The sequence below is a fragment of a genome, unplaced genomic scaffold, assembly GCF_019419815.1.
Source record: "Pyrus x bretschneideri cultivar Hongxiangsu unplaced genomic scaffold, Pyrus_bretschneideri_v1 Contig53, whole genome shotgun sequence".
NCBI lineage: Eukaryota > Viridiplantae > Streptophyta > Magnoliopsida > Rosales > Rosaceae > Pyrus > Pyrus x bretschneideri.
The window spans coordinates 647897-668914 of NW_025999791.1; the positions used below are offsets into that span (position 1 = coordinate 647897).

General features: G+C 37.8%; 1 pseudogene; it reads left to right on the forward strand.

The window, feature by feature from the left end:
- The window catches only part of LOC125470827, a 57065-nt pseudogene that overhangs the window by 34498 nt on the left and 1549 nt on the right, over nt 1-21018 (forward strand).

Consider the following 21018-nt stretch of genomic DNA (forward strand, 5'->3'; position numbering starts at 1 on the left):
TTTGTGGACCCTAAGCCTATGCCGCACCTAAACCCTAACCTTAGCCCATTTTAGAGCCATTGCCGTGGGCTTTAGCCCAAGTCCTTTCCCTTGCCATGCAAGGGGGGGCATTTTAGGCCCAAATCCATGCATTAAGCCCTTCACCCTAATTGGCCCAAATCCATGCATTAAGCCCTTCACCCTAATTCTTCCTCCTAATTAGTGCATCCCACCATTCCATTCCATAATTTCCATTAGTGCATCCCACCATTCCATTCACACTTAAATGCCCATTATCCCATTTTTTTTAGCTTTTAATTCCACACCATCCCATTATCCTTTACATCCACTAAACCATGCATCCACATTTACCTAAATAAACCCTAAATTACATCCACTAAACCATCCATCCACCATAATTCCCACCATCCACACCTTTTCCCATCCACCAAATACCTTAAACAAACATCCATTAACACCCATTCTCTTCCTATAAATACCCATTCATTCCATTCACCAAATCATCTCATTTTCCATTGTAATACACAAACACTTCCCCTTCTCCATCTTCTCCAATTCCACTCCATTCCACACTTCCATTCCCCCAACCAACCTATCCTTAAACCTTGTGCTACAACAACGAGGAAGAGAAGAGTGCCTAAACGTTCATACAATTCAAGTTTGAGTTGTTGGAATGTTTAGGTGTTTCTTTGATTTCAAAGTTTCATTTTAATTCTCTTTGTTTTGTACGTATAAGGAATGGAAGAGAAGAGTGCTTAAACGTTCATACAATTCAAGTTTTGAGTTGTTGGAATGTTTAGGTGTTTCTTTGATTTCAAAGGTATGAGGAACTAAACCCCCTTTAGCTAGGGGGTGATTCGAAACTATGTTTATATTTGCAATATGAATTGATTAACTTTCGTTGGAATTTCATAAGTTGTGGATTCAATTTGTTTAACCGTTTGATTGATAACTTATTTATGAATGTTTATTAAGAATGCGCGCTTAATTTTCATGCATAAATATGACGCTAGAATATAAGTGATTTTCACCTAATCGTTATGAACTTATATTCACAAGTAGTGGAGGTTGCTTTTAAACAATCGCGTTAAATGAATTCTTGGCACAAGTTTCATGCTCATCATAGTAACGAATGCCTCGTCAACACTTATAGTTTTCATAATACTTAATGATCTTTGATTGTATCTTTATTGTGCTGTTCACGTAAAGGACTTTTGGAGAATGTTGTGAATTGCGTTGCGCAAACCCATCCAATTCATTAACTTAAGGAAAACTTGACGGTTAATTTAAGCGGACCTAATTAATCCGGAGTGTTGAGTTTCATAATTTATCGAAAGACCAACTGAGAATCAATTTTGTATGCAAGTATAACATGTGTGGAGATGAACCCCTTGGCTATTCCATCATCCATATTTTCATCTCATTCATATTTACGTTTTGCCTTTAATTACAATTTGTCCATTTAATTTAATCTCGTCCAAACACAATCCCCCCTTTACTTTATTGTCAAATTAGTTAGAAATCAATTTAGTTTGTGTTTTTAAAGAATTTTGAGTCTTTTGGTTTGTCTTAATGTTTTAACGTTTAGTTTCACATTCTTTGAGTCTAGTTTAGTGTTTTATATTGTTTTTACGTTTTTGAGTCAAAATCCAAGTGATTAACAATCCCTCCTAATCCCCGGTCCAGAACGATCCCTCACTTATCCATTCTACTACAATTGTCAAACGAGGGTTTAATTTGAGTGTCAAGTAATTCTCACATCAAATTTTGGCGCCGTTGCCGGGGATTAGCAACTTTGCTAATCCCTTGGATTGTTTTATTTTCGTTTGTTTTTATTTTTCCAGATTCTTAAATTTGTTTTGTTTCTTGTTTTAGGTACTAGTTCATGACTCGGAGTTCTCATCCGATTCGTGAACATATCCTGGAGTGATTGGGTTCATCGTCCGGCTGTACGACGTTAAAGCAAGCGCTACTTGGGAGGCAACCCAATACAGTGAATAAAGCTTGTTTATTGATTTCCGAGTGATTGTAATTAAAAAAAAAAAAAAAAAAAACTTGTTCATTTATTTTTGAGAAATTACAATTGTATCTAAACATGGCAGAAAGATGGAGCCTTCACAAGGGTTGTGTACGTGAGGCCCCACTACATGGCAATACTCTCGGAGCAGGAGGTCTCGGAGCAGAAGGTATCGGAGCAAGAGGCATCGGAGCGGAAGGCATCGGAGCGGGAGGTACCAAAGATAGATCATTCAAGGCCTCAAACCTTGGTGGAACGCTGGATGACCCAGGAAAGAGGTGCCTCTGGAAGAAAGCCGCAAGCTTTTGACGGTCATCAAGCTCATCAAGCTTCCTCTTCATGCCTGACGAATAATTGTTGGCAAGCACGTGCAAACTTCGGTTCTCGTACTTAAGCTGTTTGATCTCCTGCTTAAGACTCTCCACCTCCGCCATCAAGGATTCAACCTGACGGGAGCGAGCAAGAAGGCGTTGGCCCATGTTGGACACAGAGCCAGCGCACTGAACGCTAAGAGCCAAGGACTCTTGAACGGCCAACTCATCGGACCGTCCTGAAAGCAGCTGACTGTCTTTGGGAGTGAGGAGGTTCCGAGCCACTATCGTAGCCGTTGTGGGATCCGTCATCACAGAGTCCTCATCTGTAAGAGGGCCATGGGAAGATAAGAAAGACGGGCACCATACCTTACCCTGACGAGGCACGACCGGATCACTGCTTAGACTCAAATCTAAGCAAAGGTTCGATGGGTTGGATGAGCTAGCCATTATTCACGAAGTTAAAAGAGAAGGGTTGGATGGAGTGAAATCTCAACGGGCCGGAGACGATTTCTGGGCAATTTTCAAGTGTGCATGCTAGAGGTGATCAATCACCTCTATTAAAGGAGAGGCGTTCACCAATTCAGAATGAAGAGACACCACTCTTCAAAACCGGAATTTCCGGCGTAAAGATCACCAGCTCGTCAGACGCAATCCCAGCTTTTCAGAAGACGCGTGGAAGGCGAGAAATCAGCTGCACACTTAAGCCGACAAACGTGGGAGACAAAGCCGAAAGCTCCCGGCTTTCCAGAAAGCGTGTGCATATTTGTCGAAAGCTCCCGGCTTTGCAGAAAACGCGTGCCACTTGTCAAAAGATCTCAGACAGAGCCGCATCCGCGCTACTACGTGTCGTTCAGAAAGCGAAGGGCATCGTTCAGAAATCGAAGGGGCGACTGCTCAGAAATCGAAGAGGCAAATTCAAAGATCGAAGAGTCGTCACTATTTCAAAAAGCCGGATTTGCGGGATCAAAACGTTTGTCGACAACGGTAAAAGAACAGTACCACCACTTGCTATTGAATTCCCTATATATGTCGACCTTCATTTTTTGGCAAAGCAGAACTGAAGAAAATGCCCAACTCTTTCTCACCTCTGAGGGCGCACTCCCAGCAAAGCCTTTCAAAATACTCAATTTTTTCTTCTTCCCCAAAGATGATACCAGATGCCTGGAGTACAGATGACCCAGGAGGAAACAGCACCACAAATACATGTGCTGATTCATTCACCGCTTCTTCAAAAGCAAAGGTATCTCATATCATCAAGGGCAAAAGCAAAGGTATCTCATATCATGCTCTTTCCCTGTCTTTTCCTTTGTCCTTGATATTACTTGCATGGCAAAGTGAAAAAAGCAATCAGCCGGCACTTAGAGTCTATCTGGACTCTATTCCCTGGTTGCTTACCTAGCTTTGCTGAGCTATCCTCTAACCCTCTTCAATACGAATTGGAGAGATTGAACAAAGAAACAGATAAAAGGAGGAAGTTCAGACCTTCGGGGGAGACCAAAGGAAGCCTGCTACCCAGTTCACGAGTAGCACAAAGGAAAATCAACGATGGGAGCAGCGCATTTCAAGAGTAAGCCTGTGGAATCACTCAAGATGAAGCCTCACTACAATCACCAAGGAGAAGATGGAATTTACACTCCACAACCAGATTTGCATCTCTAAAACTCTTCTCTTTGATAGATACATTCTGCCATGTTTAGTATGTTTAGTATGTTTAGTTGTTGTTTTATATGTTTTCTTTTGTTTGGTGTGTTTTAAGCTTAAAACATTGAGGACAATGTTTGATTTAAGTGTGGGGGGGTAACTAAGTATGTTGATGCAAATTTGTTGGATTTTATCACCCATAACTTCAAGTATTGATCCTTGCTGTTTTAAAATGTTTTTAAACTGTTTTAATGTGTTTTGACTTAAAAATTCGAAAATCCCATAAAAATTTGAAAAATTGTTTTGAAAAACCCAAAAAGAGTTGTTTTTGTGTGTTTGTGTCGTAGGTTACCTTCCAACACAATGATGAGGATTTGGTTTTTAATTGCATGACGGTTAAAGAAAGTTACAAACATGGATGGACGTTTGATATACTCTTTGGTTTATGCTTGGTTGTAGTTATAGTTCACGAATTCACATGTAATCACAAAGAAAAAAATTAGTTTTTGTAACATGCTTGAAGGAATGAGCTCAAACTAACACTACATCCCTGTGAGACTTGAGCTTAAACGTTTATTTGGAGAGTTAAAATCTGTGCATTCTTTGTTTTCTAAAGTCGTTGCATGATCTCATTATTCTTTGCTTGGTTGCTACTTAGAAGGCGTTTCATCACTTAGTTCCAAATGCTAGAACTCATGCCCATTTCATTCAAAGCATGTCATTGATTTGCATAACACGTATTCAAGATGAAGTTGTGTAGTGAACACCATAGCCAAATTGCCATATTTCCCTTTTCATTTGTTTTATAGGATTTAACCCCGTTGAGCCTTGTGTAGCCTACTTTCTTTGTTAACCCACATTATCTTCACCTAGCCTAGATTAGGACCATCTGTACCTTTGTTCTTGAAGCATAGTAAGCATGAATGAATTCCCTTTGATTAATGTGTGCAGAAAATAAGTGTGGGGGAAGGATTATGGATGTGAGTTTTTGTGCCATAGGCACGGTTAGAAAAAAAAAAAATGAAAAAGAGTTGAAAAGAAGTGAAAAAGAGTTCTAAAAGTATTGGTTGTTGAAGTAAGGGCCCAAAACATTGAATTAGGCCCTAAGAGTTGTTTGAATCTCCCCTATTTGTTTAAAAGTTGATTTCTGCATTCTAAGGGAATTCTAGGTCTTAATTTCATTACTTTACTTATTATTGCTTAAAGAACGTTTGTTATTCCTTACCTTCCCTTGTTAGCCAAAACCCCAAGCCCCGTTACAACCCTTGACTTCTATCTTGAGTGTTGTGCATTTCAAATGTGGAGTTTGAATTTGGTATGAGCATATGGTGTCACTGGTTCTCGCATCTAAGTAGTAGCATCCCATTCATGAGATTATATCCATACACGTTTAATTACTCCCGAAATTGCGTTCTTTGTATAACGTATGTGAGTACTAGTCTTTCATGTTTACATCAATCTTCTCACATATAACTAGTGTAGGGTGTGTAGTCAGAAAAATTGAGTGAAAATTGAGTGCATAACGAGTGAGGAATTGAGGGAATTCTCTAAGGCATGTTACTACATTCAAAATATGTTTTAATTGATTAAATGCGAACTAGTGAATGGTGACTATGATTAAGTATGTGCTTGAGGGAAAGGAAGACTAAAAGCCATGTGAGTAATGAATTTTGACATGTCATGTTTCATTGGAAATCCCTGAGGCGAACGTTGGAAGGTTTAGTTTTTGGTTTTGGTTAGTTTGTTTCGTTTTGTTTTCTTTCTTTTGTTTGTTTTGCTCGAGGACTAGCAAAAGCTAAGTGTGGGGGAATTTGATAGGAGCATATTTATGCGCCTTAGTTAGCTAGTTCTTATGCATTTTTGTTATGTTTTATTCGTTAAAGTAGTCTTTTAAGCTACTTTCATGTGTTTTCAGGTTTAAAGGACATATTACATGAAATGATGCAATTGGGAGCTTTTGGAGCAAAACTGAGCTGGAATGTGGTGTATGCAAATGGAGCACGAGGAATGAACGAGGTTGAAGGTCAAAGGAGCTTAAGAAATGAAGAAATGAAAGTGAAGAGCAAGGAAGTCGGAATTGGTAACCAAAGTTTCTAAAGTTGGAAGTTTCTATTCTTGGAGGTTTCCATTGTCGTGAGTTTCTATTCTTGGCTTTGGGCTTTTAGATGACCTAAACCCTAACTCTTTGTGGACCCTAAGCCTATGCCGCACCTAAACCCTAACCTTAGCCCATTTTAGAGCCATTGCCGTGGGCTTTAGCCCAAGTCCTTTCCCTTGCCATGCAAGGGGGGGCATTTTAGGCCCAAATCCATGCATTAAGCCCTTCACCCTAATTGGCCCAAATCCATGCATTAAGCCCTTCACCCTAATTCTTCCTCCTAATTAGTGCATCCCACCATTCCATTCCATAATTTCCATTAGTGCATCCCACCATTCCATTCACACTTAAATGCCCATTATCCCATTTTTTTTAGCTTTTAATTCCACACCATCCCATTATCCTTTACATCCACTAAACCATGCATCCACATTTACCTAAATAAACCCTAAATTACATCCACTAAACCATCCATCCACCATAATTCCCACCATCCACACCTTTTCCCATCCACCAAATACCTTAAACAAACATCCATTAACACCCATTCTCTTCCTATAAATACCCATTCATTCCATTCACCAAATCATCTCATTTTCCATTGTAATACACAAACACTTCCCCTTCTCCATCTTCTCCAATTCCACTCCATTCCACACTTCCATTCCCCCAACCAACCTATCCTTAAACCTTGTGCTACAACAACGAGGAAGAGAAGAGTGCCTAAACGTTCATACAATTCAAGTTTGAGTTGTTGGAATGTTTAGGTGTTTCTTTGATTTCAAAGTTTCATTTTAATTCTCTTTGTTTTGTACGTATAAGGAATGGAAGAGAAGAGTGCTTAAACGTTCATACAATTCAAGTTTTGAGTTGTTGGAATGTTTAGGTGTTTCTTTGATTTCAAAGGTATGAGGAACTAAACCCCCTTTAGCTAGGGGGTGATTCGAAACTATGTTTATATTTGCAATATGAATTGATTAACTTTCGTTGGAATTTCATAAGTTGTGGATTCAATTTGTTTAACCGTTTGATTGATAACTTATTTATGAATGTTTATTAAGAATGCGCGCTTAATTTTCATGCATAAATATGACGCTAGAATATAAGTGATTTTCACCTAATCGTTATGAACTTATATTCACAAGTAGTGGAGGTTGCTTTTAAACAATCGCGTTAAATGAATTCTTGGCACAAGTTTCATGCTCATCATAGTAACGAATGCCTCGTCAACACTTATAGTTTTCATAATACTTAATGATCTTTGATTGTATCTTTATTGTGCTGTTCACGTAAAGGACTTTTGGAGAATGTTGTGAATTGCGTTGCGCAAACCCATCCAATTCATTAACTTAAGGAAAACTTGACGGTTAATTTAAGCGGACCTAATTAATCCGGAGTGTTGAGTTTCATAATTTATCGAAAGACCAACTGAGAATCAATTTTGTATGCAAGTATAACATGTGTGGAGATGAACCCCTTGGCTATTCCATCATCCATATTTTCATCTCATTCATATTTACGTTTTGCCTTTAATTACAATTTGTCCATTTAATTTAATCTCGTCCAAACACAATCCCCCCTTTACTTTATTGTCAAATTAGTTAGAAATCAATTTAGTTTGTGTTTTTAAAGAATTTTGAGTCTTTTGGTTTGTCTTAATGTTTTAACGTTTAGTTTCACATTCTTTGAGTCTAGTTTAGTGTTTTATATTGTTTTTACGTTTTTGAGTCAAAATCCAAGTGATTAACAATCCCTCCTAATCCCCGGTCCAGAACGATCCCTCACTTATCCATTCTACTACAATTGTCAAACGAGGGTTTAATTTGAGTGTCAAGTAATTCTCACATCAAAAATTAGGTTAGGGAAATGTAAACACTTCTGAGCCTCCATCTTCCTTTAAGCCCCCAGGCCGTTGTTAATTAAGATGATAAGAACTCTATCATCCATGGTGGATATATCAATCTCTTTTCTTACTTCTCTCTCCTCCTTGAATCATCCACAGTATCAATAGTGTATTTTCATGGGTCTTCTGCAAGTCATGGGAAGCAATGAAAGTGGCTAAAGAAAAAGAGGGGATTAGAGATAGGCTCAGAGAACTCTTGCCCCATTAAAAATTTCAATTTTTTTTTTTTTGTTCAATTAGTGAAGATGCCCTGATTATGATTCTTAGCCCAGAAACTAAATCTTGATACCCGAGAAATAATATCGAATCTTCATAGAAAAGAATGAGGTTTCAGAACCCTAAATTTGATTTCCGTTAAATACTTAAGCATGTCCTTGATTGACAAGAAAGCTTTTCAATGGCTTGTTCATGTTTCACAATATAAAACAAAAAACTAATGAAAATCTCTATCCTCACCCTTGTTTATTTTAGACTCGGCCAATATTTATTTGATGCAAAATGGCATGAAGGAGCAAGGTGCTTGTGAAGCAAAAATCCACTGGGAAAAATGCTCCTAATCGTAGGAAAAAAAGTACATTAAGATCAAGCAAGTATACTTTAGGATACTCCCCCTGAGTTTGATTCCAAAAAGAATTAGCAATGTTACAGCTCAAAAAGTTTACGCATCCAATTCCTTGAACAAGCTTCTGAAACATCGCCTTCAGCAGTGATTTGGTGAAGAGGTCGGCCAAATTGTCTTGTGAACTGATTTTCGTGACTTCAATCTTCTGATGTAAGAAGAAGAACTTCGGCACAATGTGCTTGGTGTTGTTTCCTTTGATGCCTTTCTTGAGTTGTTCGATGCATGCTGCATTGTCTTCATAGTTTGTCGTAGGGACATTAACAACGGGGTAAAGATCGCATGAGCTTCAAATATGGCCCACAACTGCTCTCAACCAAAAGCATTCCTGAGTTGCTTCATGTAAAGCGAGAATTTCAGGTTAGACGAAGTGGCAACTAAGGTCTATTTAGTTAACCTCCAAGAGATTGCAGTGCCTCTAATGGTAAAGACTTAACCCGTTTAAGAACGCACCTTGTGGGGATCAAATAAGTATCCTGCATCAGCATACCCAACAAGACGAGAATCGACTTGAGAAGCGAGGGGTGCAATATCACTCAAGGATCCGTAGGGATAGAACAAGTTCATATCCGTAGTGCCCTTAAGGTAACGGAAGATGTCTTTAACACTAGTCCAGTGTCTGCGTATTGGTGCATTACTGTATCTTGCCAAAAGATTAACAGTGAAGGAGATGTCTGATCTAGTTTATTGAGCTAAGTACAATAAAGTTCCTATCGTACTTAGATAAAGAACTTTAGGCTCCAAAATCTCTTCATCATTTTCCTTTGGATAAAAGGTATCTCGTTTTGCATCTAGCGATCGAACGACCATAGGAGTACTTGAAAGCTTCATTTTATCCTCGTTAAAACGGCGCAACACCTTATGGGTAAAGTTTGATTGATGTACTAAGATTCCATCCGAACAATGCTCTATCTCGAGACCAAGACAGTATCAAGTCTTTCCTAGATCTTTCATCTCAAATTTTGACTTCATGTGCGTGGCAGTTCTTGTGAGCTCTTTAAGAGTTCCGATGAGATTCATGTTATTGACATATACTGCAACTATCGCAAAACCAGAATGTGACTTCTTAATGAACACACAAGGGCATAGTTCATTGTTCACATATCCTTGACTAGTCAAATACTCACTCAGACGATTATACCACATTCTTCCGAATTGCTTCAAACCATAGAGTGAACGCCTCAGTCGAATTGAGAGCGTGTTCCAGGATTTGGAAATATTTGATCTAGTCAATGTAAGTCCTTTGAGAACATTCATATAAATTTCCTTATCAAGATCCCCATAGAGATATGCAGTTACTACATCCATCAACTGCATACTTAGTTTTTCAGAAACTACCAAACTGATAAGGTAGCGAAAAGTAATCACATCCATAACGGGTGAATAAGTTTCGTCATAGTTAATCCCAGGGCGTTGTGAAAAACCTTATGCAACAAGACGAGGTTTATAATGCATAATTTCGTTCTTTTCATTACGCTTCTGAATGAAAACCCACATGTAGCCAACGGGCTTCACATGTGGATAAGTAGAAGCTACAGGTCCAAACACCTTACATTTCGCAAGCAGATCGAGTTCAACTTAGATTGCTTGTTTCCAGTTTGACCAATCGATTCTACGTCGACGCTCATCAACGGAACGGGGTTCAATGTCATCGCTCAACATGATCTCAGTAGCTACTGCATATTTAATGCATCATCGACGATTATCTCATTTCTACACCACACATCATCTAAGCTAGCATAATACACTAAAATCTCACGATTCTCGAGAGGTGGATTTGTCTCTTCAAGGACACTTCAGTAATCTAGAATTTTCTCATGTGTTGGATATAATGAGTAAGCGACGGTCGGATTCATGGTAAACTCTTTAGGTGCCTGTGTCGTGGGTTTCCTCTTCCGAGGATGTGAATCCTTTGAACCAAGAAGGAAGTTCGTTGTGCATTTAGTACATCCATCTTTGCAGGCACATTCGTAGCTGGAATATATGATCTTGTCACTTGCGCTAGATCGGTGAAAGCATCTGGCATGCTCTGAGCTATGCTCTGGAGATCTAATATGCGCTACACTTCATTTTCAAACTGAGCAGTGCGGGGATCTAAACGAGACAAAGTGGGAGTCATCCACGATAATTCACATCATTCTTCAGAAAGATTGACGTTCTTATCTCCCGTTAACAACGGGAAGACTGTCTTATAAAAGTGACAATCTGCAAAACGAGCAGTAAACAGAACACCTGTCAAAGGTTCTAAGTAATGAATAATCGAAGGAGAATCATATCCGACATGGCTTCTCATCATTCCCTGAGGCCCCATTTTTGTACGTAAGAGTGGCGAAATCAGCACATAGACCGCGCAACCATAAATGTGCAAATGCGATATGTCGGGTTCATATCTGGTAACCAATTGAAAGGCGCTATATGATTAGGTCGCTGTGAACATGGGGTACAAGATGTTCAACTTCAACCCCAACTGACATTCAATAGTCATCAAAAGTTTTAAATGTGAATCTCTAGCATTATCCAATCAAATAGATTTGATCAGATAATCAAGGTGGTGAGCCCTGAGCTTCATATCCTGAGCTAATAGTTTGGAGAATGCAATGTTCCTGTGGACAACAAGCACACATGTGACCAACGTGTGAAAAAGTCAACCAAAACCATAAAATATCTAAATGGTTCGCGTGGAGGGTGAATCGGTCCACAAATGTCCTCCCGAATCCTTTGTAGAAAAATGGAAGGATTCAAACGAATCTTGTCATAAGAAGGCTTAATAATAAGTTTTCCCATGGAGCAGGTTTGACATGTGATTCCTTGAATCGAACCTAAACTTTGGGTTAGTGGATGCCCGTGTGATGATTTGAGGATACAATGCATCGCTGTTTGTCCAAGATGTCCTGAACGATCATGCCAAAGTGTAATTTCATGCATGGTCCCAAAGGTAGGACCGGCCACATAGTGGCTCTCTATGGGGCGTATGGTCATAATATACAGACCACTTGGGATACGCTTCATCTTCTCTAGAATATGATTCTAGCTATATTCGTAGGAAGTTATGCATAAAAATTCAACTCCGTTTCTACGTGGGTTTCAACATGGTAATTATCTCTAATGTCCTTGAAACTCATCAACGTTCTTCCAAAACGTGGAGATCAATTGTCAAAACTGTACCATTGGACAACATTATACGTGCATTACCATATCTTTCAATCAGGTTGGATAGGCCTAAGAGGGTTGTCAGATGTGCATTCTTAGGTATGAAGTTAGTGACATAAATGCGTTCACGTAAAACGGTGTGTGTGGTTGCACTATCTACCTAACAACTAACTTCCCTACTAGTCATACCTAGAATGAAAAATTAATTTAAATCGATCACATGCATAAAAGTTCGTAAAAAAAATATCAATTCAAAATAATTTTAAGTATTCAAGGTTTGTAATTAATTAAAAACTTAATATCCAAAAAACAAATAATCCAAACATAAAGGAAAATTGTTCAAAATTTAAACAAAAAATAGTGGGCCGGGGGGTTCAGCCATTATTGTGGAATTCGGCCTCAACTAGAAAAATAGTTTACTTGCACAAAGTTTGATTCAAACTTCTTACGACGAGAATGATATTCAGCTACAACCTTATGGAGAGCTCAGCAAACACATGACCAATGATCTTTTGAACCATAGCGATAACACATATCTGTATCCATGGTTTGAGGTGTTTTGCCCTTATTCTTGAAGTTTGAGGCCTTGGGAGCGAGGTTAGGGTACTTCTGGGCTCAGGTTTCTTCATTTGGTGGGCCTTGGCTCTGTTGACCTTGACGGGGTAGCTAATGGCCGCCCCTACCACGCCTCTTTTGGTGTTTTGGGCGTAGGTTCATGTTATAGTATGCTTCAGGCACAGCAGTCGCCCCAGTAGGTCGAACTTGATGATTCTTCATCAATAGATGATTCTGCTTTTCAGCGATAAGTAAAATAGAGATCTAATCCGAAAACTTAGTGAACTTCTGATCTCTTTATTGTTGCTACATGACAATATTAGTAGCATAGAATGTCGAATGGGTCTTCTCTAGGAGATCATTTTCGGTCAAAGTTTCGTTACAAAACTTGAGAAGCGATCGGATTCGACAAACTTCAGAATTATATTCATTCACAGACTTAAAGTCTTGGAAGCGCAAATGCTACAAGTCGTGTCTTGCTTCAGTCAAGAAGATTTCCTTTTGGTGATCAAAATGATCAACCAAAGCGACCCATAGTGCTCGTGGATCCTCCTCAACAAGGTACTCGGTTTGCAATGCGTCATGAATATGTCTTCGAATAAAGATCATAGCAGTGGCTTTCTTAGCTTCACCAACTGGGTTGTCCATCTCATCTTCAATGGCGGGATACAAATTCTTTGCAGCAAGGTGGAGCTTCACATCTTGGACCCACTTAAGGTAGGTCCTTCCAGAGACCTCCAAATCGGTAAAGTCGAGTGTGTTCAAAGTCGACGTGTTCCTATCACAAAATAGATGGACAAGATGTGGTTAGTGTAATGGAGAAAAATCAATATATTCACAAAGGAATAGAACATTCAGGTTCTAATAGACATGTATTGGTTTAAATTTGCATGAAAAAACTTCGAGTTTTCATGGGTGATGTTTTTAAGGAAAACTTCAGGTTTTCAAAAAGGCATGTTTCGAGAAACTTCAGGTTTCGAAGTAATTATGAACTTCAGGTTCATATGTTACTGCAGACAAACACAAATATATATATACAGAAATATGCAACAAGAAAATATGCAAATAGAACTTCAAGTTTATAATTATAATCGAAGTAATTATTTGGACTTCAGGCCAAATTTAAAGTGTGGGTGAAAAAATATAAAACTCATTAGGCCTAAAAATAATAAACAATTAAGCTTGAGCCCAAAATAAGGCCAAAGCCCACGGTTGGGAAAAGCAAATTTGGAGTTATGTGGCCCAGGCCCAAAATTGGGCTAAAAGAGGCTTGGGTTGTTCAAGCCCAAAATACATGGTGGGCTATAGGCCCAGTAGCAGCAAATGGGGTGCAAGTGAGTCGAGCCCAAAATAGATGGCCCAAACTGGGGACTAATTAGGTGTGACGCGACATGGGGGAACACCAATAACCGGCTTAGGCTGGTATTATGCAGGCTGGGTCCAATAGAAAACTAATTGGTTTGTTAGATCTAGGCCGAGACAGCAATCAGCAGCCCAAAGGGTGCTGTGTGATACAGGTCGAGGGTCTAAGGCCCAATACGAGCTCGAGTCGAGAATATCGAAGTCACCCCAGTGGCGCTGGGTGTCAAATTCGAACCAAGAAAAATTTCGGCATCGCTTTAGGCAACTTTCCTTGGGGGTCACGGCACGGCGATGCACGAGGGTTCAATTGGGAACCCAAATTATGGATGGAAACCTAAATTTCAACGTCGGGGGAGGGTTCGAGAACATTGAGGATTCGAGGAATCAGTCAAAGAATTCTTCGATGTTCATCGGTTTTCTAAGAAAAAGCCACTGTCACCAACGATGGTGAGTTCCCAAACACAATTGCAGGTTGTGATTTCCCAGGAAAAACGACGGTGAGGCCGTGGCCGACTGCGGGCTGTGCTGGGTTATGGGTTCAATGCCAAAACGACATCGTCTCAGATGGAGCAAGGGTTCTGCTCCGGTGCATCGCAGTACAAAAGGGCTCGTGTGAGCCTTGTTATGTCACAAGTCACGAGTTCAAAGAACACTAGAGTTTTTTCGATTTCTTTTTCCTTTTTCTTTTTTTCAATTAATTCAAAGCATATAGAATTTTAATGAATGAACATATATTTGATGCAATTCATGGCAATATCAAATTCACACAATTCAACAATTATGAATATAATGCATACATAATTTATGTAGAATCTAAAATTCGAAAAACCTAAAGTTGGATCATGCATTATGGTGAATGTTCATGCTATCAAGGCTGCAAAAATATTGAGATAAAAACCGTTTTTTTAGAACAACCTGATTGCTTGATGATATGGATGAACTGGTTTAATGCAGAAAATCTCATTGTCAAATTCCTAAGCCCAGCGGTAGGAGCGTGCTAATAACGTGTTGTGGCCTATTTTATCTGATAGGGGAAGGGGGCCGACGACAGAGAGAGATATGTTTGTAGGAATGTAGGGGAATGTGTGTGATATCCTCCTACCTAGTGCCTTTATTTATAGTAACAAGGGAGAGAATAAATCCTTCATCCCCAATGAATACAAGTCATAATAGGAAAGGATAACTAGAAACAAATTTAATCTATGATTTACACAATCACACTTAAACTAGAAGTTTACAACATTAAAAGAGATTTTTGCTTATTTATTCCAAGTCATTGCCACATCACCTACTAGTTTAATAACAATGATCTTAACTTTTAGTCATAACCATTAGATGTAACAAGATCCAAGATCCAAGAGTTAACGAGATCCAAGAATTAAATATATATATATATATATATAATTTATAGATCATTTTTGTAAAAATTTATAAAATTTGAAAATCATTGGACCACATAATTCGAAGGTAGCCATTTAGTGCTTCTTTGAAGAACCGCCTTCATCTATTTCCTCACTATAATTGGACGTCCTAATGGTTTTGAACTTGTCTAATTTTTTACAAAGATGATCAATGAATACTGCCTTGAAATATATTTGATTTGAATCGTTGAAAAAAAAAGTTATGAAATAATAAATATCACAAGATGTCTCTCAAATAAAATTATTTTAAAGAGGACTAGTACAACAAGGCCTTAGACGATGTGGAAAGGCGTCGTCTTGCAGAGTTAAAAAATATCGTTTTAAGTGATAGTCGTTTGTTAACCGATAGTAATGGAATCGTGACCTCCACACACTGAAAACATCGTCACCAAAAACGCAACAACGGTTTCACAGTCTTTCGTCATATGGTTAGTGTTGTCTATGCATAAATTGTATTGGACAATGCTTAAGGCAAACCAAATTTTAAATCAAATAATATGGTTGTTGATGATTGATTTATTATTCAAGTGTTGATTAACGTTCTTATTTCATATTGGAAACACATTATTTGATTTGTAAATTTGATTTGAAAATTTGGGCTATCTAATATTATTTAATTGTACTAGTGCACATAAACTTTTTTTTTTTTAATATAATATTATTGAGGGAGAATATTTGTTGTCAGAATCAACCGAACTTACACTTAATAAAATTGAAAAGGTTTACCAATTTTACCAAAACGAGTTGAAGTGGAACACACCACAAACTCGATTGCCACTTACATATAATCGAGCAACTGATGTGCAAGCGTTGTTCACATATAATCTTTAGGGTTTGACATATAAACCCATGACAAGCGAATTACATTGATGTTGCGGATTGAGCCTTGGAAAATGCGTCTACATAGAGGCTTGGGTTGGAGTTGGAATACGGCCTCCTCTTCCAGTTTAGTTTTCCTTCGCTTCTTCTCAAGTATCAGCATTCAGCGTTTTAAGGGTTTGGAGAACTTCCTGCTCCTTTTAATAACATGTGTAGGAGTAAATGTTTTTAACTAGTTCAACTAAATGCAATGACAGAGTCAGAAATCCATGCAAGGAAGGGATCTTTAAACCAAATAAAAGAAATTAGAAAAAAAAATATAGCAATATAATTAATTGAAGAACAATTAAAGATTTTTTTTTTTTTTTTTTTTTGTATTTTCATGGAAATTTTTAATCAAACAAGAGTAATGAAATTTTAAAACTTGTATGAAAATTTTAGTAGTGAGTGATTATATCATAAGAATAGAGTCTATTTACTACAATCTTTGCTAAAAAAAAAAAATTAAGACATTAGAGTCGAACAAATTTAAGGTCATAACTAGCATAAAACTATTACTATGAGGTTTTTCTTTTAACATAATTAAATCTTCCTCTATATTATATAGATCTGAGTTTATATAAACTAAATATAAAAAAACAGAAATGGTTTTAAAAAATCAAAAGGTTATCTCCACCTCCACAGGAACCAGCAACATAAACCAAAAACTTGACCCCAACACAAATCAAAAGGTTATCCACGCATTGAAAACATCGTCACCAAAAACGCAACAACGGTTTCACAGTCTTTCGTCATATGGTTAGTATTGTCTATGCATAAATTGTATTGGACAATGCTTAAGGCAAACCAACTTTTTAAATCAAATAAGATGGTTGTTGATGATTGATTTATTATTCAAGTGTTGATTAACGTTCTTATTTCATATTAAAAACACATCATTTGGTTTGTAAATTTGATTTGAAAGTTTGGGCTATCTAATATTATTTAATTGTACTAGTGCACATAAACTTTTTTTTTAATATAATATTATTGAGGGAGAATATTTATTGTCAGAATCAACCGAACTTACACTTAATAAAATTGAAAAGGTTTACCAATTTTACCAAAACGAGTTGAAGTGGAACACACCACAAACTCGATTGCCACTTACATATAATCGAGCAACTGATGTGCAAGCGTTGTTCACATATAATCTTTAGGGTTTGACATATAATCTTGTGAAAGTAAGATATTGCAAAGCACCAACCACACTTCTATAAAGTGTTGGATTATGAAAGAGTTTGCCATCATCCTTAAGCAGCCTATTCTAAGGTAGACAAGGAGTGTGACATGATTTAGAGAGAGCCATATCAATTGTTTAGCAAATCTGTGACATATTTGGACTATAAGAGAAATAAATCAGTATATCATAATGTCAAGATCATAATGTCATCATCATTAAATAGGACCCCAGCTGTAGCTAAGTAGCCACTGGCTTCTTTAATGTGTTGAAGATATAAAGAAATGGAATATGTACCTTTCTTGATGTTCTGCAACTCAGATTTCATCTGAAATATTGTAGCGCGAGTGACAATTGAGAACTGTTCCATAAGACGAACCCATAAATCTTGAGCACTGGTGCTACCTATAGCACAAGAAATTACAAAAGGGGACAATGTGGTAGTAATGAGCTGCATGAGAGACCGATCATGCATTTTCCAAATCTTATACTCATCACTATCAACTCTCGAAGTAGAATCACTAGAAGATACAATGGAATCACTCTAATGCTAAGTATCAAATCTCGAAGGACAAGGATTTGTACCATCCACAATACCCATAATACCATGTCCTTCTAAAATGAGCTCCATCTGAAAATGCCATGTGAGATAGTTGGATTCGTCAAGTTTCATAGAGACAGAAGATGAAACTGATGAAATCAAAGAAGTAACTGGGGATTGAAGGATCTTTAATTGCGTAATAGTCACCATGATCGAATACCAATCAAGTATTTGAAGAAAGATTCTTTGAGGTATGAGATCAAACACCTTAGGTACAAGATTATGAGCACCGCGAAACAAAGAAGAAGAGGGTAATTAGAACTCGAAATTGAGTAGCAGAGCGGAAGCAAAAGCTCCAAGATCAACAAATTGTCAAGCACGAAGCTCTTTTGGAGAATGATACCATGTAAATGTAGCAGCAATGGTGAAGAATTGTATTCTTGCAGAAAAAGAAAGAGTGTTTGAATAAAGAGAGAGAGAGAGAGAGAGAGAGAGAGAGAGAGAGAGAGAGAGAGAGAGAGAGAAGGAAGCTTTCCATTAACTGTTTTTCTTAACAGATTACATTGGCAGTTACCAAAGGTATATATATATACCTAACAAGGTTGCTTACTCCTTAAGTTATTACAAGGATTACAAGATGCTTACACTTGTCACAATTACACCCATAAGACCACAAGTTGTTAAGTTTGATACACTATTGTCAACAAGCACTTGTTTTTTCATATTCATTGGGTTCGTGGTTTAGGTTCTAGAACATCATGTAAACGAAGAATTTTGCAGGCCTCCACATCACCAAACTGGCACAAGCTTTTGGTTTGGCTAAATAGCCAAAATGGTCCCTAAGATTTGCATAACTCATCACTTTGGTTCCTGAGATTGAAAATCAATAGAAATGGTCCCTGAGATTGTCCACCATCCATCATTTTGGTCCTTCGGTTAAAAACTCTTTAGGCAATTTTCAAAGCTTCGTAACTCAATCGTTTCTTAACCAAATTCAACCCATAATATATCAAAATGAAGATAGGAAAGTGTAGAATAAGATTATATCTATTTGGAAGCCCAATGGTTGCTGAAGATGGCCGGAAAATAGCCTCAAAACTGACTAGTCCGCGAGAAAATTGGAAAACTCGCCGAAAACTGGGTAAACTTTTAACGCTCATACTTCTTCAATACTCAACGAAATCAAGTGATTAAACAACCAAAATCATACTTCTAGATGATAAAAAGATAATGGTATCTTTCTCGACGGCTAGCTCGCCGTGATATGGCCGGAAAACGGCTTGAAATTGGCTAACTCGAAAATACTTAGCCACTTTCGAGCTGTTTTCCGACCAAACCATGGTGAATTAGCAGTCAAGAAAGGTCATTATCTTCATCTCATTGAGAAGTATGAATTTATTTTTTAATCACTCGATTTCGTTGAGTATTGAAGAAGTTATGAACGTTTAAAGTTTACCCCATTTCCAACGAGTTTTCCAGTTTTCTCACAGACCAGTCACCTTTGAGGCTATTTTCCAGCCATATCTGGCAACCATTGGGCTTCCAAATGGTATAATCTTGTTTTACACTTTCCTATCTTCATTTTGATATATTATAGGTCGAATTTGGTTAAGAAACGATTGAGTTACGAAGCTTTGAAAATTACCCAAGGAGTTTTTAACCGAATGACCAAAATGATGGATGGTGGACAATCTCAAGGACCATTTCTATTGATTTTCAATCTCAGAGACCAAAGTGATGAGTTATGCAAATCTCAATGACCATTTTGGCTATTTTGCCTTTTAGTTTTCCTTCTCAACCATGGTTTTTGCACACCGTAAGTTTAATAAGTTGGAAAGTATATGCTCTAGCTCTATCACGTATTTCATGACTATAAATCCATTCCTTTTTTTCTTCTGGATTTTTGTAACAGGAGAGAGTAGTGAGCAACTTAGCTAGGTTTATGGTGACCGTATGGTGCTTTGTTGTCCTCGTACTGATTCAAAGTTACACTGCCAGTTTACAATCACTGCTAACAGTTCAACTGCTCCAACCGCTCCAACTAGACCTGACGAAAGGGGTTGGCTACCAAGAAGGTACAACTTTTTGAGCAAGGGATTGTTCCTGCTACTTTCGATGAAAAGCCTTTCGTCGAGCTTTTTCTTTCAACTTATTGTTCAAATATACTTCGGTTTGCCAAAAGATATTTTCACCGGGCAGTTTTGCGTTCGCAAGTTTACTTGCTTCTTTCTCCCATACCTTTGTTATTATTTTACATAAAACAAATCTGGCCATATTTTGTTGGAGAATAGAGTCTTAACATTGGAGATATAACAAAATAGTATTTAGTTTATATGTGGGAGGTTCACCGCTAATGTACCGAAACTTTTTGTGACAAGACTCAACACTTACTAGTAGTAATAGGTGGGTTATTTGGGGATATCTTCTCCTATATCATTGCAGACTCATTTACCAATAACTCGAACTTGGAACCTTTTACTTGCTAATGACATAACTTTTACTTTCTCTGTTCCTCTTGATTTCGTGACTTACAGGCCTTCCCAAAGAATTCACCTCTCACGAGTGATGTTTCAAACGCGATCATTGCATCGCAAGACAAAATTAAACGTATACAAGACAAGTGGTTTTTTTAACAAATCAAGTTATGTTGATCCCGACAGTAACACAAGCTCTTCTAACAATCTTACTCTTAGCATTGACAGCTTTGGGGGCCTCCTCCTCATTGCTTGGGTTTCTTCATCCTTAGCTCTCCTCGTATATGCAGCTATGTTCCTCTATGAGCATGGACACATCTTGATGCGCTCCGATCCAAACGCCTCATTTCGGACAAAAATTAGCGAGATATTGAAGGCGTTCAACCAAAAAGGCCTCAATCTGCATACTATCAGGAATACTGGCAGGGCGGCCCTGAGGGTAGCCCAAGTAGGTGCCCGACTAGGGCTCCCACTTCGGAAGGGCCCCCATAAAAAATTTATATCCTATAATTAACAAATAAATATAAAAATAAAGTAAGAAATATCATATTTCATTTGTTAGTACAGTGAAAATTTTGGCTTCATTTTTCTTTGGGGTGTTTAAGTTCGAAACACGAAGCCGCCTTTCAGTAACTAGATTTTTCTTGATTTTTTTTGTTTTTTAAATTTACTACCAATTCATCTGTCCAAATGCATATAAAGTTATAAAACTCAAGTCTCTTTGCAATCTTTTTTCTTTCAACTTCTCATTCTCTCAATTTATATCAAATGTTTAAACCAACTTCTCATTCTCTCCATTTCTATTGAATGTTTAAAGCAACTATCATATGGTCTTAAAGATTGTGCTTAAGGTAATCAAAACTTTGAATTTATATTTTTCTTTTC